Consider the following 17,812-nt stretch of genomic DNA (forward strand, 5'->3'; position numbering starts at 1 on the left):
ATTGTGCCACTGCACTCCAGCCTGAGTGACTGAAAGAGACCCTGTCTCAAAAAAAGAAAAAAAGAAAAGAAAATAAAAATATTTTTAAAAGAAATATTAAAAAATAAAAAATAGCACTACCTACTTTTTACAATAAATGTTTTAGTTTACACTAGTTTTAGAGTAACTGAAAGCTTGAGAAGATAGTACAGAGATCGCTCATATATCCACAAGCAGTTTCCCTGTTGTTGACATCTTACATTACCATGGTACATTTGCACAGCTATATTAACTAGAGTCACATTTTTTCAGATTTCACCAGTTTTTCCTTTACTGGCCCTTTTTTTCTGATCCAGGATCCCATTCAGGATTCCATATGATGTTTAGTTATGTTCATTAGGCTTCTTTAGACTATGACAGTTTTTTAACTTTGCTTGTTTTTGATGACCCTGACAGTTTTGAGAGATACTAGTCAGGTATTTTGTAGAATGTCTCTCAATTTGGGTTTGTACAGTGTTCTTTCTTCTCATGATTAGACTGGGTTATGGGGAGGTAAAGTGGCATTCTCATTACATCATATCAAGAGTACATACTATTAATGTGACTATCACTGTTGATGTTGACTTTGTTCACCTGGCTGAGGTTGTTTCTTAGGTTTCTCTATATAAAGCTGCTTTTATTATTTCTTCTTTACATACTGTACTAACTAGCAGAAAGTCACAACATGCAGCTCATACTTAAGGGGTGGGGAGTTATGTTCTTCTTCCTTGAGAGGGAGTTTCTCCATAAATTGTTAGAAATTCCTCTGCACTGGAGATTTGTCTAGAAGCAACAATACCCTAATAGCAATGAGCATACCCACCCCATTGTCCAATAAAAGAAGCCAGGATTCCTTAGGATAATGTCTGATTTTAGGGCTGGGTCAGGGAGTATAAAAATGAGGCTGGACTATCTCACGGTACTATAAAGTAAGGAGGTGCTCAAACACCCCCCCCACACACACACACACAATCACACAATAGGGGGTTGTCAAAGAGACACAGGAGCCAACAGAAATAGTTCCCAATCATGAGGAACTGTGGTTCAGCAAGATTCAGTAACTTGTCCATGAGCACTCAGCAAATGGAGGTAGAGCCAGGACTTAAGAACCAGAGCCAGGTTCTGATCCTGGAAACAAGTTCTTATAAGCATCATCCACACACCTGGCATTATAAGCTCCTTGAGACAATGTGTTCAGAGTGTTTAGGAAGACATGGAGTATGACAAGGCTTGCAATAAGTATCTGCTATTAAATTATCACCAGTACTATCTCTCCCCACTCACGTGAGGCTCTTGATCCACGCTTTCCTCACTCCAGGCCTTTCCCATGCTGCTGTGTTCCCTCTGCTCACATGCCCTTTCACCTGTTCTCTCTTGCTGGAATTCCACTCATCTTTTAAGACTTGGTGGAAACCTCTGCTGTCTCCTAGCCTGGCTGACTCTGCCACTGTGACTCTCAGCACTCTATCTAGGCACTTCCTCTGCCTATTCATGGTTTCCAACGGCTGTTACCTCCAGCTTATCAAGCTCAAAGAGGGCAGAGACAATGACCACACACAGGAAGCACTCAGTAAATATCCACTGAATGCTTGCATGAATAAACAGCGAATTTGCATTTGTGATCCCCTTGGTGCCCGGCACAATGTTTGAGCAACAGCAGGTGCTCAATGCATGCCTGCTAAATGAAGGGATGAATGAATGAGCAATTGAAATTTCTGGCAGAAAGCTGACCCCATAGCAGGAACAGGTATGATTAAGGGTATCCTGTCATGTCCTCCTGATGCTTTGATGCTTGCCTGGGGGTGAGTCCTCAGCACCACTGGCCAGCTGGTGTGGGGAGAGGGGCAGCATCTGTGAGCTGCCAGCCTGCTCCTTCTGGCAGGCTCTCTGTTTGTGCCATTAGAGCCCTGTATTTTCTTCATGGCCTGAAACAGCTCCAATCAATTGGGAAGAGGAGAGCAAGACGTTCAAGCCAAATTCAGCTACAGAGCAATGGGGGAACTCGTTACACAGTTGGTGTAGGTGAGAACCACGCACTCCAAGCTGAGCAGACCCTGGAGAGCAGAGCCCATAGCCAGGAATGCCCTTCTTACTGGTACTATTGGAAATAATAATTTGTTAATAAAAATATTAACAATAATTGGTTAATAACAAGAGGCAGTATTTCTCAAATGCTAAACAATGTGCCAGGCTCTGTGCAAAGTGGTTCTCATGCCTAACCTGGCTTACTACTTACCAGTACCCAGTGAAGTCAATCGTCATCTCCATTTTACAGATCAGGAAACTGAGGCATAGAAAGTTACACTGTCCAGGCCGGGCGGGGTGGCTCATGCTTGTAATCCCAGCACTTTGGGAGGCCGAGGTGGGTGGATCACGAGGTCAGGAGATTGAGACCACGGTGAAACCCCGTCTCTACTAAAAATACAAAAAATTAGCCGGACGTGGTGGCGGGCGCCTGTAGTCCCAGCTACTCGGAGAGGCTGAGGCAGGAGAATGGCGTGAACCCGGGAGGCGGAGCTTGCAGTGAGCTGAGATCGCGCCACTGCACTCCAGCCTGAGTGACAGAGCGAGACTCCGTCTCAAAAAAAAAAAAAAAAAAGAAAGTTACACTGTCCGAGAGCAAGCAATTTGCAAAGCAGGGGCCAGAACTCCTAAGTCTAAGCCCTTAAACCACTCCTCTAGGGTTCTGTGCACTCCCCATTTTGCAAATCCTTGGGAACATCCCTCGTTTCCTGGACACCCTCTCTGATCACTCCCAGATGCATTCGTTGTTGACTCCCAGGCACAAAAAGATTGGTGTGGACACAAATCTTCTCACAACCTTGCCTTATCTACCCTCTCCTCCATCTTCAATCTGACTCTCCTTGAGGTCAGGAACTGAGGTTTTCTTCTTTCCCTCAGTGGGACATGGGGCACTTAGTAAGCACATTTGTTGATTTGTTGTTTCAGGGGGCTCTGGTAGTTTGCTGGGCCTATTTGTTCCTCTGGAGTCTTTAGCCACCATGTGGCGTTACAATATGATCTACTGGAAATGATACTGAAACCGAAAGCAGGTACTTAATAATTGCTCTAAATGGGACTAAGAGTCTGCCTACTGCAGCTGTCAACTTTATACATGGGCAGTCAGGGAAGACTTCCCAAAGGAGGAGATGTCTGACCTGAGTCACCAAGGATGAGATGAAAATGACTGGCAAGTAAATAAATATAACCTATGGCTACCTTCAATATGCTGGTCCCCATAGAAGAGCAGGATTTGTGAAAGAAATCCCTCCCTGAGATCTTGCTCTGTTATAAGTAGGGACAAGTATCTTCAGAGGCAGGGAAGGTGGTCCTTGTCTTTGTGCCAAGCTAGGACAACCAGGCAAAAACCAACACCACTCTCCATGAAGAAGGTAAAGCTTTATCCCTTTAAGACTCAAGAAGCACAGGCTGCATCCTCCCAAGCACTAGCTCCAACGTGAACAGTCAATAATTCCAAAGTAAATATCAGCAGAGGAGGCCTCATGTTTCCTCAATCTCCCTCCGCACACAGCAAACACATTATGCCACTGCCCTTTGGTGAGCACCCTTCCTTAGGCTGCGGCCTGTGATTGAATCTTGAGAGCTACTCTAGGGGGGATTTGTAGCCATTTAAGATACCGTTTTGCACAGGGTAGGTACAAAGTCTTGGTCAAGCCTTGCAGTAAAGAGCAGCCAGTCTTTCAGGACCATTTAGCCTCAGGCCTTGCCCATCGCTGCCAGCTCCTGTCCCAGCCCTATCCTACCCCATGCTGTCTCCTTGCTTCCTCTTGCAGCCCCATCTCCAGCAGGGGAACATCCGCAGCCCTTTAATGGCTTCCTCTGGGCTTCTAACATCACCATTCTATTTCTTAGTGGTTCTGTCCCAAAATTCTGAGTTCCCTTTCTTGCTTACCCCACCGAGTCAGCTCCAAAGGGCTTTCCTTTCCAAGGCTGCAGCTTCATGGGTGGCTGCAAAATCAGACTGTCTCTGACACTGTCTTACTTCTGATACTCACTAGCTAAATGTTCTTGGGCAATTTCCTCCACCTCTCCAAACCTCTAGCTTCTCCTCTGTAAAATGGACATCTTATTAATACTACTCCCCCAGGGCTGTTCTGAGATGGGAGTGAAGACATAAAAGTGCTTAAAGCCTGGGCGCAATGGCTCAAGCCTGTAATCCCAGCAATTTGGGAGGCCGAGGCCAGTGGATCACTTGAGGTCAGGAGTTCAAGACCAGCCTGACCAACATGGTGAAACCCCATCTCTACTAAAAATACAAAAAGTTAGCCGGGAGTGGTGGCATGCACCTGTAATCCCAACTACTCAGGAGGCTGAGACAGGAGAATCGCTTGAACCCAGGAGGCAGCGGTTTCAGTGAGCCGAGATTATGCCATTGCACTTCAGCCTGGGCCACAGAGTGAGATTTTGTCTCAAAAACAAAACAAAACAAAACAAAACGCTTAGAGCAAAACCCAGCAGGGTAGGCCTCAGGTAAGCATCCATCACTCTCCTTAGCATTAGCTCATGGGCCGCTTGTGAATATTAGAGGCAGAAAGGCATGCAAACTGCAGAGCTCGGCTCCTGGGGGAAAGTGCCCTGTGAACGTTAGCATGGTTAGTAAGGAGCAAGTAGAGGAAAGAACCGAAGAAGGAACAGAAACATGACCAGAGATAATAGAATCTCACAGAATTGCCATGGCCTCAGTCCCTGGTTGGGATTCTGATTCGCTAATGGACCACCAGGCCCATCCCATCTCCCTGCACTTTCCCGGCCCCATGCAGGCCTTTTTCACCGGGGGGCTCCCCTTAAGGCAAGTCATACTAGCACTTAGGGCCTCCAGCATTAGACATGGGCATTGAAAAGTCAGCCACCTGCAGTCTGAACACACAGAGAGGGAGGCCAGAGAGAGAGCCCTGGAGGCCTACACCTGGGGTAAGTCACTTAACCTCTCTGGGACTCCATTTATTTATTAATATCATTGGGCAATAATAAAACACCTAACACACAGACCCATTGTGAAAATTACATGAGGAGATGGGCCTTAAAACGCTACCAGATATTAATATGACATACTAAGAATCGTATAATAAAATGTTAGGAATGACGTTTGTCAAGTGCTTTCTCTCTGCCAGGCCAAGATCTAAGGGCTTGACATGTACTTGTTTGTCTAATTCTCACCTACCTACATTTAGCTACTTGTATATACTATCTCCATTTGACTCAGAGGAAACTGAGGCACAGAGGGATTAAGTTCAATGCCCCAGGTAACCTAGCTAACCAGTGTCAGAACAAAGTGAAAGTCCAGAGCCCCCAAGACCCAATGTCAATTCTGCCTCTGCTTGCTGACTGCATCGAAAGAAATTAACAGGTCTTCATTCTTCTCTCCCACTGGACAGAGCTTAGCACTTGACAGATACAGGTGCCCAGTGAGCTCTGCTGAATGACTACAAGGAGACAGCTGCCCTGAAGATGAGTCCTCCCTGCCCAGCTCCCCAGGTTGGTTCCACCCAAGGATAAGCTCATCACTCCTGCACACTTTTTCCAGAGCCCCTGCAGGCCACGGCAACCTCCTCAGTGGAGAGTCATGTTGCCAGATCAGCATCCACCACCCTCCCTGAGGTGGGTACCAGTGTCTGAGTCTGCCCCCACCTCCAGGGTGCATGTTCTCCTGGGTGCCATCAGAGACCACTCCACAGGGCAGCCAGGGGGGAGGACGAAAGCCCCAGGCAGCTCTCATGGACCAGAGCCTTAAACTCCCTCCTGTCAAGGAGGCCACTTGTCACAGGAGAAAACTGCAAGGGCCCAGGAGTCAGACATACCTGGATTGGAACACTGGCCATGACCCGACTTGCTCCATGTTGTCAGGGAAGCCACTTGACCTCTCTGACCCTGTTTCTTCCCTTATAAAATGCAAAACCTACCAGCCCTTTTCTCATGGTGACATTGTAAAGACAAGATAAAGGACAAATGCCAGCTCCAGCACCAGGCACCTCAGGAAATGGTGACTCACTTCTAGAACAGAGAGCAGAGAAACTTCATCGAGGGATGAGGGATGTCTTGCCTGAGGCTTCCCCTTAGGTCACTATCCTCCTGCACTCCCCGACCCACTTCTATCCTACCTCCTGCTGCAGGGGCCTTGGCCCAGTACTGCCGCCTGCTGGCACTTGCAGCACACACCCCTCCCGGAAAGCTAACTTTTAAAAAAAATCTTTTATTTCAGGTTCATAGGTACATGTGTAGGTTTGTTACATAAGTAAACTCATGTTACGGGAGTTTGTTGTACAGATTATTTCATCACCCGGGTACTAAGTTGAGTACCCAATACTAATTTTTTCTGCTCTTCTCTCTCCTCCCAGCCTCCACCCTCAAGTAGATCCCAGTGTCTGTTGTTCCCCTCTGTGTATCCACGTTTTCTCATCATTTAGCTCCAACTTCTAACTCAGAAAATGTGGTATCTGGTTTTCTGTTCCCGGGTTAGTTTGCTGAGGATGATGGCCTCCAGCTTCATCCATCTTCCTGAAAAAGATATGATCTCATTCCTTTTTATGGCTGCATAGTATTCCATCGTGTATATGTACCACATTTTCTTTATCTAATCTGTCATTGATGGGCATTTAGGTTGATCTCACGTCTTTGCCATTGTGAATAGGGCTGCAGTGAACATTCACATGCATGTGTCTTTGTGGTAGAATGATTTCTATTTCTCTGGGTATATACCCAGTAATGGGATTGCTGGGTCAAATGGTAGTTCCATTTTTAGCTCTTTGAGCAGAAAGCTAACCTTCAATCTAGTGTTTTTTTCAAACTTAAATTTTATAAGAAACCCCAAAGAACTCTCATTTATGTGGATCATATTCACCAACATTCACTACATTACAAACTAAAACTAAGATATTTTAAACACATTTTTAATTTATTTAAATATAAAAATATTAAACCCATTACCTGTTTGCATAAATAACATATATTTATGAAAAAATCACTGCATTTTCCAAAACAGGTAATCACTACTGAAAAGAATGGCACTGTTTTGCCTTTTGGGAAATCTCTCGAATGTCTGGTTTAATAGGAGAGAGCTGAGCTCACATCTCTGCTTCAGCATTCAATCTGTCTTGATCTCACTCATTCTGTAGCCGCTGAGAAACTCCACTGTACACCCCTGAGAGAATGCGACTGAAAAGGGCACATGAAATCTTAGTATTATGAAAATAGGTTTGACTTCTCAGACTTCCTGAAACTGTCTCAGAGGTCCTGGGGTATGGAGAAAGGGCAAACCACACTTTAAGAATAGCTGCTTTAAGTGGTTCTGTTCCCTGCTGATCTGTTCCCTAGAACATTGCCTCCCTCTCCTAGGCTCTCCCTGCAACAATGCACAGAAACAATTCGCACCCATGTGTCTTTGCCGGGTTACCCTCTCTCTCCAATGCCATCTCAGCCTCTTCTCCTGGCCCACTCCTTTTCACCTCTGGAAATTCATGACAGGTATCGCTTTCCTTAGAAATTCTCCCCTGACCCCTGTCACCCCCATGCCAGGTAAATGCTCACCTGTGCTCACCTTACGCTCTCTTCACATGTCATTCGTCATCCTAGCATTCACCACTCTGGAGTCAATTATTCAGGTTAGAAATCTGGGTCTCATTTACTGACTTTGAACTCCTTGAGGGCAGGGGGGTGTCTTATTCACTGTGATGAGATAGCACGAAGCCCAGGCGTATCTCTTGTCAGGCCCTCATGGAACATGCATGTGGATATGTTTTTCTCTAATTGAACTTGCCTAGCATGCCAAATTTATTTTCTCTCTACTTAACTTCATCTGTCCAAATTCCCATTTCCAGTCATTACCCTAATTCTTCAATTCTAAGAGGCATGCTTTTTTCTCCCCACATTATTATATTTCTAAAATCAGAATGTCTTAAATTGATGCATACATTTAACATTTCTGATATTTCTCTTCTTGAAAAGTTGTAGTTAAATTGACGGCCTATCTTCCAATCAGCAGCATTTTACATTATAACGAGTATAATTACTCTGTTCCAAATATGGTGCTGGCAATCCACAATTGTGCATTTAACTAAGTGCTTCCGTACAGCCTTCACATTGTTCTCCCAATAACTCACCCAGCCCTGGGCACACAGAGCAATGGTTTCATTAATTGGGAGTTTTTTGGCAGGGAGAAACGAATGGAAGAATTTCAGGCAATGAAGCCTACATGCTGAGAACTGAGAGAGAGAGAGAAAAGTGCCATCCAGCCTCAAGCGATTTGAGCTAGAAAATACATTGCTTTTGTGCATATGACAGTCCAGACACTTAAGAGGTTGATCCCAATCCCTTTGTTTTTTGACACCTGCAAATTGTAACTTATATTTGCATATCTTTTGCCACTTGGCCAGTTGTTTTGATATCTATTAGCGTATTTGATCTTCCCAGCCATCCTATCTGAAAATCAGAGCAGGAATTGTTCTCTTCACTTCATTGAGAAGAAATTAGAGGCCCAGAGAGATAAGTGACACTGACTTAAATCAGAAGAGGAATTGGATCCCCAAAGAGCAGAGCACTAGTCCTGTGCTAATTCCCTCTACCACGCAACTGCCATCCACTCCAAATAATTGGAAGGAGCAGGTGAAAGGAAAGAATGAGGAAGAGACTGAGCTATGAAAATAAGGACAGAGCAAAGGAGAGAGAGAGGAAAAGAGAATTGCGATAGTTAATTTCATGCAACAGCTTGATTGGGCTAAGGGATGCCCAGAGAGCTGGTAAAACATAATTTCTGGGTGTGTCTGTGAGGATGTTTCCAGAAGAGATTACCACTTTAATCAGTAGACTTCCCTCAGCAACATGGGTAAGCACCATCCAATCCACTGACGGCCCAAGTAGAACAAAAAGGCAGAGGAAGGGCAAATTTGCTCTCTCTGCTTTGGTTAGGGCATCCCTCTTCTGCTTTTGGCTCTGGACACTCCTGGTTCTCAGGCCTTCAGAGCTGGACTGGAGCTAAACCACTGGCTTCCCTGGGTCTCCAGCTTGCAGATGGCAGATCAAGAGACTTCTCAGCCTCTAGGATCACATGAGCCAATCCCTCATAATAAATGCTTTTCTAGATATCTCTGTATATCCTCTTGGTCCTGTCTCTCCTTGACTACTACTGGGACTGAAGGTTAAAGAGCAGGAACAAAGGAACACGAGAGGTAAGGAAGAGGCAGGAGGATGAGGCTGGGTCAGGGAGTCTGCAGGCCTCCCAAACCATCACAGAACTTGTCACACTCTACTGAAATTGCTGGTTTGCTTGTTTCTAGCTCTGGCTGAGACTATAAAACCTATAGGGATGGTTTGTCTGTCCTGTTTATGATTCTCATCCACGTCCAGGGCTAAGCACATGATAGGTAAATAGTAGGTGCTTGATAAATATTAGTGGAATTATCTTCAAATATGGTAGTCCTTGAAGCCAGAGTAGTATTGGGCCAATAACTTTACTCTCTCTGATTCAGTTTTCTCATACATAAAATAGGGATAACAAGGTCTTTCTTAGAAGATTATGTCAATAATTAAATGAATTCACTCTGTCAAAAGCATTTGGAACTCAAGAAACACTGGCATCGTTAGACTCCAGCCCACAGAGTACCAATGCCATTGCCACAAATAGGGCTCATCCTTGGAAACAGAGTAATTAACACATTCTATGGACTTGGAAGAAGGTTCTACAAGGACAGATTATTTTATTTGAAAAATGGCACTTTTTTTCAAAAAAAAGTGGAAGATACTGATTATAAAAGTAATACAAACACATTTCTTAAAAGTCAGACAATATGGCTGGGAATGGTGGCTCACACCTGAAATCCCAGCACTTTGGGAGGCCAAGCTGGGTGGATCATCAGAGGTTTGGAGTTTGGGATGAGCCTGGCCAACATGGTGAAACCTCGTCTCTACTAAAAATACAAAAATTAGCCAAGCAAGGTGCGCGTGCGTGTAGTCCCAGCTACTGGAAGGCTGATGCACGAGAATCACTTGAACTTGGGAGGCAGAGGTTGCAGTGAGCCGAGATCATGCCACTGCACTCCAGCCTGGGTGACAGAGCAAGACTCTGTCTTTAAAAAAAAAAGACAATATTAAAAACATGAAAAAGGAGGTAAATGTAATTTATACTCCAATCCTATGGCAACAATTATATTGCTATAGCAATTATCATGTTGGTGTCATTTTTTCCAGGACACTTTTCCATACATTGCCTTAAATAATGGAACTATATTATATACTAAGACAGATACTCTTGCCTTGCCACTTCCAAACCATTCTCTTCCAGTTTGTTCACTAATAGAATATTTTTGTTTGTTTTCAGAATGGAGGGACCATGTGCTTTAAATGACATCCCTTCTATTCCCAAAATATTGATCTTGACTAGGCCAGAGGAAGTCTCACTCATTCCATTCTTATTGCTGATGATTGATTTGTGAGTGGAAGAATAGGCATGTGGTCAATTCTGGGCAATAAGACACAAGGGAGTCGGGTGGAGGCAGTAAAACACCTCTAGGTTTGCAAAAGAGGCTTCCAATAAGAAGTACTTTTTCCTGTTTCCAAACATAATTGCAGAAGGATGTGATATTCAGAAGAGTAGCAGCCATCTTTTAAATATGAGAGGAACTCTCAGTTGACTGCAGGAGAATCACTGAGAAGCCAATGGGAACCATAAAGTTATTGAACAGTTGAGTTAACCAAGCCAAGACTTCTTATTCTGTAGGATGATAAACACCCCTCATACAGAAGGCCCCTGCATTTTGGTTGGCGGTTACTTGCAGCCCAAAGCATTCTAACCATACAGTTACTATTTATAACCGGGTTTATGTGTTCACTTTTTACCTTCTCTACACATCAATGAACAGAATTATAATAATGAATGTTTATGAAAGACTTTCTATTTGCAAGTACTTTATCAGGCACATTACATGGATTGTCTCATTTTTAATCCTTGTGGCAAATTTCTGTAGTCAAAATGATTAGCTCTATTTTTTTTTCAGATGACGAAGAAATCAAAGATTTGGAAAGAGCAAATGATATAACAACAAAATGGAGGGGCAGGAATGTGACTCATGTTGTTCAGCTGAGGGTCTAAGTTTCTTCTCCACAATCACAGCCCTTAGGACTCCCCTCAACATTTACAATAGCTCCAAGCACCCCATTTTCTGTACATAACATGCACAGCTACCCTCCTACTGATGCCCACATCCCACAGTAGGGAAGCAGGCAAGGCAGGCTTCTTAGTCTTGGGGGCTGTTTTGCATGAGAATTAGCACCTTCTTCATCCGGCTTCTGATGAATAACTTGATCCAATAAGGTTGGGAAAATCACTTCCTATCTATGCAGGTGACCATATCTATAAAGTAGCCATTGAGATGCTTGCCTCTTTCTCACGTGTAATTAGTGAGGTTGGAAGGGGCTGTGTGCTCTGTGGTAGACCTCTTCCCTTCCCAAACCCTTACCAGTTGGCCCTACGTGTTTGGCATCTTCTAATTATCCTGATTCCTAAATATGCAAAACAATAATATTCCCCAATTGCCTTCTGCTGTAATTTCATGTAACAGGTCCCTTCAAATAGAACGTCCTTAATTTTAATTGCATATTATGTTCCCTTTCTGAGGGCAGACAGCTATTTATTCATCTAGCTAATTGTTCAGGAGACAAAGACATGGAATATATCCCACCAAATTAAGTATCTGCTAGTTGCTACTACTACTGGGGCTATAATATATACCCCTGATTTACTTTCTAGAAGCTCCTGAGGAAATCTTGGCATCTTTTTTTTTTACATTTATTTTTTGGCTTAGCCTACCTATGATTGTATGAAGGCCAACAAATCCTGGGGTTGTATTATTAGTGGTGATGATAATAGTAATTACCACAATGTATAGATATACAACCATACGCTTTATTCAATGAAAGAAGAAACACAGTAAAAATGGCTTTTATTGAATACCTATTGTGTGCTAAGCATTGGCCTGAGTATGAGAAAATATTAGCCCATTCCTTCATTTTTGTTCAAGAACTTCTTAAGAGACTATAAGCCTCATGTTTACTGATGAGAATTGAAGGATACAGAAGTGAAACCACTTGTCTGCACCAGGCACACAGCTGGGCATCAGAAGAGATGGGTTTTGAGCCCAGGCCAGTGTAAGACCAAAGTGTAGGCTCTTGTGGGGCTACCACAGAGCACACAGCCCCTTCCAACCTCACTAATTACACGTGAGAAAAAGGCAAGCATCTCAATGGCTACTTTATAGATATGGTCACCTGCATAGATAGGAAGTGATTTTCCCAACCTTATTGGATCAAGTTATTCATCAGAAGCCGGATGAAGAAGGTGCTAATTCTCATGCAAAACAGCCCCTGAGACTAAGAAGCCTGCCTTGCCTGCTTCCCAAGCTGCCCACTTCCAGAAAGGGTGGGGCTGTGTTGCCACCTGCACATGTCTGGATTTCCCTCTCCATCTCCCATCTCCCACCCTTCACACCCACACACCCGCAGCTGCAGGAATTTGAGCCACATTCACCAGACTTACCTTCTGGTGTTTCCCACCCTACCTCCCTCCCAGGGAGTCAGTCCCACAGCTGAGTGAGAGAAAACGCCCAGAGAAAAACCATCAGTTCATTTAATTAATATTCGTGGAACAGCCTGCTTGTATTAAGTGGGCACTGTGCATGCAGAGATGTGATAAACACAGCTCTGCAGACCTCCCAGCCCCAGGGAAAGTCCCAGCTCATCATGACCCTATGGCCAAGGGAGATTGGGCAGGAACTAATACCCTCTTTCTACAGAAAAAGAAATGAAAGCAGAAAAAAAAAAAAAAAAAAAAAAAACCTTGGAAGAAGAGAAGGGCACGGTGCATCTGAATAGAGGCTCCAGGAACAAAGAAGGGAGGATAGAGCAAAGGGAAAATGAGCAGTCAGAGCTGTCAAGAAATCTATTAACCTGAAAGTAATTACTGAGTGTCACTATGTGCTAAGGACATTGCATACATATTCTCGATCCACCACAAGGTTGGTCCGTTATCCATAATTTTAGACAGGGAAGTTGAATCTCAGAGAGGTTAGGCCACTGGCTTTAGACCGCACAGCTGAATAGTGGCAGTGTTAACATTCAAGCCCAGATTGGTCTGATACTCATTCCCTATGTGAGACTTGGCATTCATGAAAGCTCCACAGCTGAGATGGCACACTCAGACAAATGTGCCAGACACTTCCATACACTCACCAAGTTTCATGGTTTTGGATTCATTAATAGCAGAGATTTCCACTAAGAAACGACAGCCCTTCCCAAAGAAGAGCTGTAGGGAATTCTAGGGCTTCTAGGATTCTAGGGAATTCTAGGGCCTCTGTCAGGAATTCTAGAACTGTTGTGCTGGAAAGACAAGGAGAAGACTTTCCCCGAGAGAAAAATTCCCCATTAAGGTAACTCTCCTACCAGCCTACAGCTACAGCTCGTTTATTCAACAAATACTTATTGAGCACCTACTATTGCCAGGCACTGTTCTAGGTGCTTAAGATAATCAGTGAACAGAAGAAGTGCTGACCTTGTGGTGCTGACATTCTAGTGATGGATGCAGAAGGAGCAAAACGCCCCCAAACCCCAGCTGCAAAGCCCAGCAGCTCAAATGCACCCAGAGAGACCTTCCCTTTACTTTAGCTTAGTCCCCTCCCACAACCTTGTACACCAGGGGATCAGTAAGGCCTGGGCAGATTTTGTCTCAGGTCGAACTGAGCCTCCTGGCAGAACTGAAGAGGAAACATCTTGAACATGTGGGTAGACCCCTTCTGGGCTGGTCAGCCAAATCCCATCTCGCCAGGAGCCTGGAGGCCTGCCTCGTCATGGCATCTGTCCACTGAACTAACCAGGCAGAGAGCTTGTCCAAATCAAATTAAATGGCAAGCAATGCAGGACTGCCTCCCAGGGCAGGCTGGCCAGAAGGTGTACTGTAATACAGTTTTAAGTCTTTACAGTTCTTTTTTCTTTAATAACATCTTTATTGAAAAATAATTTGCATGCTAACATGGGCCCTTCCAAATCTTATGTTGAAATGTGATCCCCGGTGTTGGAAGCGGGATCTGGTAGAAAGTACTTGGGTCATGGAGGCAGATCCCTCATGAATGGCTTGGTGCTGTCTTCATGGTAATGAGTGAGTTCTCACTCTATCAGTTCATGTGAGAGCTGCTTGTTTAAAATAACATGTGTCCTGCTCCTTCTCTCTTGCTCCATCTCTCACCATGCGACATGCCTGTTTCCCCTCCCAATTCCTCATGAGTAAAAGCTTCCTGAGGCTTTACCAGAAGCCAAGCAGATGCTGGAGCCATGCTTGTACAGCCTGCAGAATCATGAGTCAAATAAACCTCTTGTCTTTATCAATTACCCAGTCTTAGGTATTCCTTTATAGCAACACAAAACAGACTAAGACATATATTGTAAAATTTTACAGGATTTTTAACCAACTCACTGGGAGGGTCAGGCATTTTGAAGTGAAGTGTGGAGACAGGTGGCCAGGTCCCAGGAGAAAGAGATGCCTTTAGCCTCAAGAGAGTCAGTGCAGGCTTAGGCTCTGAGCTCCTTGTGAATTGGGGAAGGGAATAGGAGAAGGGTGTCAGGGGCATACCATCCTTGATGGGTAATAATATGGAAGAGCCAGGTAAGGAATCAAAGGAGCCTGCACCCAGATCCTGGTTCTGCCACTTCTCGACTCTGTTCATTTGGCTAAGTTATTGACCTTCTGTGAGCCTCAGCATTTCCATCTGTAAAATGGAGCTAAGGCAAGTACCTGCCTCAGGGAGCTGTTGGAAGGATTCAATGAGACAGTCTCTACAGGGTCAGACCTGGCTCCAGGCTCACAGCATCATCATGAGAAGAAGTACCTAATTCTTCCTAAAACTCTCTCATTCTAAATAGAAAAAACTCCAACCCCTTGTCTTCCAAGGGTCCACAGCCGAAAATGCCCCACACCCAAACCATCCCTTTGCCTGCTTCCCCCATGAATCCAGCAACTTTGCTTTGAAGACCAAATGCTCACCCACCCCAATGAAGACCCAAGATAAGGGGAACATAAGACACAGGTTACAGAGGAATGCCTCCGGCTGCTCCTGAGGCCACACAGCAGGCAGGGCCTGAGAAATCATAGACATTTTCTCATGAAAAATGGCTTGTGCAGTGAGTTTTTCTTGCAGAGTGTAGGATCGTCATGGTGACGGGGCCAGGGCAACAAGGGAGGTGGAGGCACTGCCAGCCTGCAGGGATCTGGGGCCGGGGGAGGCTGGGTTGGCAGCAGAGGTCAGAGAAAGCCTCAGGCTGCAAAAGGGGCCATGAAGCAAAGAGAAGAAGGCAGTAACTACAGGCTGGTCCATTCACTTGACACTGAGATGGTTTGGGGTCCCCACCTTCATATACTCAACAGACCTAGGCTGAGCCCCAGCGCCATATAACATCAACTGGGTCTAAACACTGGAGGGACAGACAGGACTGTGCTTGTTCATCTCTACAGCCCTCAGCAGCTGAAGCAGTGCCTGGTATATGCACACACACAGGATGCAGACCTCGTGGATGCGGATCGGGATGGGGAGGTAGGAAGGTTTTCCTGATGGAAAAGGAACCTATCTGTAGATGACTTTTTTCCTGTTTCCAAAGAAAGATCCGATCGGCCTCTGAGCACTGCCAAGCAAGGAACCAAACTGTGCCTCTACAACATCCTGGCTGTGTAACTTTGGCAAGGCAGGTAACCTCTCTGGGTCTCAGTTTCTCCTCTGAAAAATAAGGGTTAAATGAGTGAATAGAGGAAAAGCATCCAGAGTTTCTGAGTTAAGTCTTAGCTACAATTTGCTGTAATGCACTTTGTCAGGCCTAACTAAGGAGAATGGGAGTCAGTGTTAGAACACCAGTTTGTTTCCTGACAAACTGCTATGCATCCTTCAAACACCAAATCAGAGTTCACCTTCTACAAGAAGGCTTCTCTGCCCTAAGACCTGCCTTCCGACTCAGTGAGTCTTTGCCAGGTCTCTTTCCCCAGCCATGCCCACCCCACAACACTGCATTTTGCGCTCTTATCTGTTCCCTTGTCCCGGTGAGCTGCTATAGCTCTTATTTCTGTGTCCACATCTCCTAGTACTGTGTCTGGTAGGGACCGAGCACCAACATATTTCAAAAGATGAATAAACAAAAGATGAATGAGTGATTTCTTCACAAGAAGAGCAGATAGGAAGGAAGTAAACATCTTGAAGTAATGTGATGGTGATTTTTCAAATTCCAGGACAGAGACAGGCTCCTACAAGCACACAAACAGAAATAAAGAGGTCATGTACAATGGAAGATAAAAGAATCAGAGGGCCCTAAAGACTTCTCAGTACAGTGCATTAAATCTCAGAAGGCAGCTGAACATCCAAGCAAGGGCTTAATGGGAAAAGGTTGCAACCCAAGAATTCTACACCTGTCAGCTGGTCATTCATGTGTAATGGCAACTCGGAGACATAAGCATATAGTCGTTTGAGAAACACGGGTTCAAGGAATTTTTTAATATTTAAAAGTAACTGCCAGGAAAAGTAAGAGCAGGACTCATAACTTTCTGATCGATAGAAGCAGTATATTAAAGTCAGACAGTCTAGATTTCAGTATCAATTCTGCTACTCTATGCCTAGTGCTAAGTTACTTAATCTCTTGCTGCCCCACTTTCTCATCTGTAAAATGGAAACACTGATAGTACCTATTTCACAGGATTTTGTGAGAATTAAACAGGATAATCCATATGCAATGCTTTTCCCAGTGACCAGGACATAGCAGGTTGCAGTAGATGCTGTGCTGCCAACAGATCTTCCCTCTGGAACAAAAGATGATCCTCACCAGGGTGCCGGAGTCCTCTACAAGAACACCTCAGCAACCAGCTCTTAGAGGACTATGTTGGCTGAAATAAAACTGCTCACCTAAGATCATGCCTCTTTCCAGATGTGGTCCACAGCCAATGACTCACCAACACACAAGTAATCGGGCAGCCCCCTTGCCCCACCTTGAAACAATTCTGAGAGATTATCCCAGCTTCAGAGATTGCCTGAAGTCAGTTGAGGCCTTTGCAGGGACTGCAACACAGCTCAACTCTTCCCTCAGCTCAGTGCTGCTTCCTTTCCTTCCCTTCTACAGGTGCCAGTGTCAAAGGTACTTCCTTACAAATAGCATGCATGCCATTGTCCAACTCAGAGTGTGCTGCCTGGGGAGCCTAACATGCCAGCAAAGAGACTGCAGTGGTCTGAATGTGTCCCTCAGAGTTCACGTGATGGAAACTCAATCCCCAGTGCAGCAGTGTAGAGACGTGAGGCCCAATACAAGGCCATTAGGTCATGAAGGTTGTGTCCTCAAGAATGGACTAATGTTATCCAGGGAGTGGGTTAGTCATCTTGAGAGTGGGCTTGTTATAAAAGTGAGTTCTACCCCTTCTGCTCCCTCACATTCTCCTCCCCTGCTCTTCCCCTTCCTCTCTTTCTTCCACCATGGGATGATGCAGTAAGAAGATCCTCACCTTGAAGAGCAGAATTTTGGCTGCTAGAAGTTGGTAGGAGAGGGAGAAGGGGCAATGGGGACAAATTTGTGTATGGGTACAAGCTTACAGTTAGAAGGAGGTGTGGCAGTGAGCCCCTAGCAAAAAACAAAAAATATAAGAGCAAAGAAAAAGCAAGGAAGTGTAATGAATAGGAAGCATAAAACAAAACAAGATGGTAATGATGATGGATAATCAAGCATATAAGTTAAAATTTGTTTAAATATTCTTAAAACACTCTATCAGGGC

The 17,812-nt window shown here is 44.7% G+C and overlaps 1 protein-coding gene across 4 annotated transcripts in view; it reads right to left on the bottom strand.

Moving 5' to 3' along the window:
- Positions 1 to 17,812, bottom strand: part of KCNQ3 (potassium voltage-gated channel subfamily Q member 3) — a 349,316-nt gene that overhangs the window by 237,333 nt on the left and 94,171 nt on the right. Inside the window, exon 1 of one of the 4 annotated variants that reach the window (XM_055287279.2) lies at positions 13,255 to 13,272. The exons of the other annotated variants lie outside the window; for them this stretch is intronic. The gene's annotated coding sequence lies outside the window, so the exon portion shown is untranslated. Of the gene's footprint in view, positions 1 to 13,254; positions 13,273 to 17,812 lie in introns of those variants that run through there. 4 annotated transcript variants of the gene reach the window in all.

The sequence above is a fragment of the Symphalangus syndactylus genome, chromosome 7 (genome assembly GCF_028878055.3).
Source record: "Symphalangus syndactylus isolate Jambi chromosome 7, NHGRI_mSymSyn1-v2.1_pri, whole genome shotgun sequence".
NCBI lineage: Eukaryota > Metazoa > Chordata > Mammalia > Primates > Hylobatidae > Symphalangus > Symphalangus syndactylus.